The sequence below is a fragment of the Sminthopsis crassicaudata genome, chromosome 4 (genome assembly GCF_048593235.1).
Source record: "Sminthopsis crassicaudata isolate SCR6 chromosome 4, ASM4859323v1, whole genome shotgun sequence".
NCBI lineage: Eukaryota > Metazoa > Chordata > Mammalia > Dasyuromorphia > Dasyuridae > Sminthopsis > Sminthopsis crassicaudata.
The window spans coordinates 297,000,170-297,006,405 of NC_133620.1; the positions used below are offsets into that span (position 1 = coordinate 297,000,170).

At 39.8% G+C, this 6,236-nt stretch overlaps 1 non-coding gene across 1 annotated transcript; it reads right to left on the reverse strand.

The window, feature by feature from the left end:
* Positions 1-3,153: 3,153 nt before the first annotated feature.
* TRNAW-CCA (transfer RNA tryptophan (anticodon CCA)) lies at positions 3,154-3,225 on the reverse strand. Its single transcript has one exon. It is a non-coding gene; the product is annotated as a tRNA-Trp (tRNA).
* Between the last annotated feature and the right edge of the window lie 3,011 nt (positions 3,226-6,236).

Below are 6,236 nucleotides of genomic sequence, written 5' to 3' on the forward strand. Positions count from 1 at the left end.
TTTTAACTTTTTTCTTCTAAAAATTTAATTTTATGTATATATATATATATATATGATATACATATATAATATATTTAAATTAATTTTAAGTCAATGAGGCCCCAAAAAGGGAGATGTGTACTCATGTAAAGGGTCTGCCAACATCATTGGCATCATTGAAGATTTTTTTTTTTTACTTTTACTTTTCTTAACTATTTATATTTTTACAAGTTTTTTCCTACATTTTAAAAAATGTGCAAAAGAGAACAAATGAAAAGTCATAAGGAAGCATAGACATACAGGAGTTTTGAAAGAAATATGTGAATTTATAACAAATTATCTTTTGGTGTTCTGCTATATATGTGTGAAACTAATTTTTTTTTAGTGTGTTTAAGTTCATAATTTTGCAACATATGTTTCTGTCAGAGATTTGGCTACAAAGAATTCACTGTCCAGAAACCTCAGCTTAATTCTAGTGTTTTGAACTGTATTCTCTGGTTGATGGGGCTAGAGACTTCTCTTTTTCTTAGAGCTAGCAAATATATGAAGTTTCTATGTGATAACCTCATTTGAATTTCTTATAGCTAAAATGTTCCTAGAAAGCCAGTTTGAGGTTTCCCAATTTCTCAATAACAATTTTTTTTTTCTTTCCTCCCATGTAAATAAGTGTGAAGAGAAAAGGTAGTGAAATAAAAATAAGGGGCAAGGTCTTTCCTTTAATCTTCCCTTTGATTAACCTCATTCCTGCCCTTATTGTATATAAGCAAGCAGAAGTACTTAAGACTTTTTTAGCCTAGTCTTCAAGTTTATCCTTCTAAAAATCAATCAAGCAATTAATCAATCACATATTTAGAACTGGAAAGGATCTTTGAAGTCATTTAATCCATCTCCTTTATTTTGCAAGTGAGGAAACTGAAGCCCATAGAGAATAAGTGACCTCTCTCTCTCTCTCTCTCTCTCTCTCTTGCTTTGAATTTTCTTCCACAAAACAACTAATATGAAAATTGTTTTAATATGATTGCACATCTTATATCTGGTTGCTTATCATTTGGGATGGGTGGAACAGAAGAGGCTATAGAGAATTTGAAACTCAAGAATTTTTCAAATGAATTGTTAAAATTGTTTTTATATGTAATAAGGGAATAAAATATTTCTAAGAAATAAAGTGTGTATCTTTGTTATCTCATTTTATCCTTCCCTACTCTATGAGTAGGTGTTATTATGCCTACTTTTTATATATGAGGAAACTGTTCAGTAGTTTGCCTATAATCACACAACTCAATCTGAATTAGAGTTTGAACTTAAATCTTACATTCTCCACATCTAGCACTCCATCCCTAAAATACTTTTCAGGCATGGACAGACAAACTATGGGAAGGCACAGAGACAGGAGATAGAAATGTCTTAAATGAGGAAAAAGTTTGTTGAACAGAGTTGACATGGTAAACCTATGATTTCAAAATATTACTCATGGCAGTTATATGTAACTGGGAGAATAGGTTGGAGAGGGAGAGATTGAACAATACATCTATTGCAAAAGTTTAGATAATAAGGTCTTTTTAATTGGGGAGGAAATTGGGGTTAAGTGTTTGAGGCCAAATTTGAGCTCAGGTCCTCCTGACTTCAGGACCTGTGCTCTATTCACTGTATTACCTATCTGCCTCTAACAGCAAGTCTTAAATTAGGGACATAGCTATGTAAGTAAAAAGAATAGAATGGATGCCAAAAACTTTGGGGAAATAAAATTGATTGGACTCGGAAACTGAATAAAACAACATGTATTTAGCATCTATGTACCAGGTACAATACTATATGATTTATAATTATTATATCACTCCAATCCTCACAACAATCCTTTAGGCAGGTGCTATTTTTATCCCCATTTTGCAGATGAGAAAACTGAAAGTTTAAGCCATTTGTCTTGGGTCACACAGCTAGCTAAGAAACATCGGAGTTAAGTCTTTCTGACTAGAACTAATGCTCTTCTATACTTTATATCCTCTCATTGCCTCTGACTAGATATTATATATGGGATGAGAGTGAAGAGTTGAAAGCAAGAGGAAAGATGATGGCCTCCTGAACAAAAATAGGGAAGTTTAGGGGAAGGGAAAATAATGAATTTGTTGAATTTGAGACCTCTATGATCAGTTTGAAATGTCTAACAGGCAGTCTAAAACTAAGGAAAGACTAGATTAAGGGCTGGATAAAGAGATCTGGCAATCATCTGCATAGTGATGCAAATTGAACGCTAGGGAACTCTCAGAAATCACCAAGGGAAAGATATAAAGGGAAATTAAAAGGGAGCTGCAGACAAAGCCTTTGTGCTCCTGGCATGGTCAGGGTGATGTTGCTGTTTGTCCTTTGTTCTCAAAGAGGACCAATGATACTACCAGGGTAATTAATGTCTTGACTTGCTGGCTAATTGGCTACGTGAAGTAGAGCTACCTAATGTGAGGTCCAGGATGCAGTGGGTGACCTTGGCTTTTCTAAATCAGGTCTTTCCTAGGTCTCCGTTTGTCTGAGGCAACACCATTCAGTGACTAAGGGCTGGTTGTTAAAATTTGAGATGAAAATGGCCCAATTTTTACCACCACAAAATTAATAATCTGGGTAGAATATGGATGAAAATCCAGCATAGGAGATGGAAAAGGAGTAGTCAGAAAGATAGTAGGTAACCAAAGGAGAGCGGTCTGGGAAAGAGAGAACATCCAGGAAAATAGGCTGGTCAACAATAACCAAAAGAAGTGGCCTTTGTTTTGGTTGTTTTTTGCTGAACTGTTTTGCTTTTTTACAAGGGAAGATTGGGTTGGAGTATAAATATGTAATTTAGTGTCCAGAAATTCCTGTAATACTCTGAAAAGTCATCAATATACCGTATTTTTGAAAATGATATTCAAGGGAGGGAACCTGTGCATAGCATAAAGTCTGGTAAACGGTAGGGCTTTAATAAATGCTGGTCAATCAAGTGAAAGTCCAAAAATTCGAAGGGGAAGAACTGGGCACAGAAGAAGAAAATGTTGGAATCTGTAAAGTCCCTGTATATCTCACAGGCAGCAAGATAACTTCAGGCTGAAGGTCAATGTTAAAATGCTCAGGAGTCAAGTAAAGTTAACAAGGTCTTTTCTCAGTAGTTTAAGCAAGTTTTGGGGACAGTTTGGATCTGGCCAAAATTTTTGACCCCGACGTGATTTGAACACGCAACCTTCTGATCTGGAGTCAGACGCGCTACCGTTGCGCCACGAGGCCACTGCAGCGTCTTCTTTTCATTCAAGGATATAGAAGAATTGGAGCGCATAGTGATAGGTCGAATTTTTCAAGTCCGGCCCTCTTCCTGCAGGCCAAATCCCGATGGAGCCGGGATAAAAGTGAGCTCACGCATACGGAAACGTCCTTAAAGCAAAAACTCGACTCCACCCGAAACACTTTCCTTCAGCAGATCCCACAACCTGCCCACCTTGAATCTAGCACTCGGAACAGACACTCCTTTCCGGGTTGCCGCTGTCTGCCCGGCTACTCTAGGAACCGATCTCCAGCCCAAACGATTCGGCGGTTTGTTTTCCCTTCTCGGAATCTATCCCTATCCCTCCGCCTAACCGTGTAGGCGGAGAAAAACAATTTCCGTCGCCTCCTTTGGCTCCCACTTCGGGCTTCGGGAAGGGGCTGAGTGCAGGTGTGGAGAGGGAAATTAGGTGAGAAAGGGGAGAAGCGGACGTTAGAAGTTGGAATGATGAGATTTAGGGTTGGGGAGCCAAAATGGGATTAGGGTTCCTGGCGGTCAGCGAGTGATGAGGTCTGGTGGCAGGTTCGGGGCTCCGGGAACTAATCGGACAGGTTCGGCTCCCCTGCACCCCCTTGGGATTCCGAGCAAGGGTAGGGAGTTGGGGAGCCCCCTTCTGGAGGAGCAGATATTCTCTGTGAAAGAATTTACAGATCCGAAAACCTAGTTTGATAAAAGAGGGTTATTATTGGCATTGGGAAGTCAAAGTAGAGAAGCCCTGACAGGCATAAAGTCTCGTTAGGGAAACAGGTGAGGGAGAAGAAGAGAGGGCAGCGCGGGAGGAGAGCATCATCCCAGCGGGCAGAGGAGCCCGCCCGGCAGGGCCTCTGCAAAGGAGTGAGTTTAGATTGGCTCTTTTGTAATAGGAGCTTTGGCTGCAAGCTGGGTTTCAGTTTGAGCTGAATTTGAATAGAATTGAATGGGTATCTTTAATTGAATAGGGTTGGAACTCTTTAGCTCGGGACTGAACCTACCCCACCCAGACATCGGAACGAAGCTGTTTGTCTTGTTTCCCAGGCGGGTCCCACAGTGGCAGGGCCCAAGGAGAATCTCTCCCTCAAGGAGTTTTAGAGAGTTGCAGGGTCCCTTCTTCAAGAAAACTGGGGGGGATGGTCAGTCAGTACCAAGTAGTATTTTAGTAGCGCTTACATACTCCATGCACCAAACTAAGTGTCTGGGATACAGCTGAAGGACAAAACCCCAAACAGATAAAACCTTTTTTTGCTCTCCAGGAGCTCACAGTTCAGCAAAGGAGACTACACACAAACAATTTCATTGTAAAACAATTAAGCTCTAAACACAGTAAATTGAAGGTCATTTCGGAAGGTAGACACTAGCTAGAGGGCACTAGAACGAAAAGGTTTCTTGTAGAAAATGCGGGTTTATGGAGAATTATTGTGCAAAGTAAAAGCATTGTTGCAATAAAAGACTTGGCTACTCTGATCAAAACGATGATTTAAGATCAGTGGTCCTCAAACTTTTTAGATAGGGGGCCAGTTCACTGTCCCTCAGACTGTGGGAGGGCCGGACTATAGTAAAACCAAAACCTCACACTGTCTCCGCCCCTCAGCCCATCTGCCATAACCCTGCGGGCCTAATACACGTCCTCTGTGGGCTGCCACTGACCTCGGCTGTAGTTTGAGAACCCCTGATTTAAGACAATTCCAAAGGAAAATGCTAGCCATCTTTAGAGAGAGACCTGATGAACTATGAGTTCAAATTGAAGTATAATATTCTTTATTTTTCTTGCTTTTTAAAAAAATATGGTAACATGGAAATACGTTTTGCAGGATGTTACATGTAACTGATATCATTGCTTACCTTCTCTGTGGATGAGGAAAAAATGAAAAATATGGAACTCAAATTTTAAAAAGAAAAGAATGTTTAGAATAAATTAGAATGCTAATTTTTCTTTCTTTCTCACACAGCTAGGAAGTGTTAAGTGTCTGAGACAAGTTTTGAACTTGGGTCCTCCTGAATTCAAAGTTGGTACTCTATCCATTGCGCCACCTAGCTTTCCCTGGATTTGCTTGTTTTTTAAGATGTCAGTTTATCTGGGACTTAAAGCAAGGGGAAGCCAAGAGGCAAAAGAAAGGAGGGTTGCAGTGTGGTGAGAGTGGAAAAATTAAGAGCAACAGAACCAAAAAGTCCAGGCTAAAATCCCACCTCTGTAGCTCTGAAGGCCTAGCTTCAGGCGGTCACTTCCAGATGAGATTGACATAGGCAGGAGAACCTAACTCCAACCCAGATCAGAGGGATGTCAGGAAAGTCATGCCTCTGAGCCTCAACTCCCCCCCAACCTTCATTTAGATAATCTCTCCATTTCAACCCACTTTCCTTTTAGTACTAATTCTACTCTGCTCGTTTCTATGGCACTGGGTTCCTTCCAACTTTAACTATTTTAGTGCATGTTTCAATCAAATCCCTCATTTAACAGAAAAGAATATCTTGTGTATCTGTGTTTATCTTTCCTGGTGGTTTCTAACTTGGAAGTTGAATGTTGAAAGCTGTAGATTCTAAATCTGAAAAAGAATCTCTGACATTTCTCCTGGGATATTGCTGTCACAGCATCCTGTGGAAGAAAGAGTATGGCTGGAGCCAACAACTAAAAAAAACCTAATAATGGAATTCTCTCTTTGAAAGCTGATAATGGGCAGTGACAAGCAGTATTTCTCACCCTTTTCTCTTTACTGTCATAGAGGGCAGAGGTTAAATCCAAAACTTCTTTTCTTTAAAGTTTATGTTTTCTTTTAATTAGCACCTAGGTTGCTCAGTGGAAGACCAGAGTTCAAAAGCTGCCTCCAATGGGAATAATAATAGCACCTATCTCTCAGGATTGTTGTAAGGCTCTAATGAGACACATGATGCTTAGTCCCACTGATTAAAGGATTTACTCCATTGTTTGTGAAGGGAAGGACACAAAGAAATGTTGGTACAAATTGGCAGATTATGACCAAAGATATAAGTAGGCACATCTTTT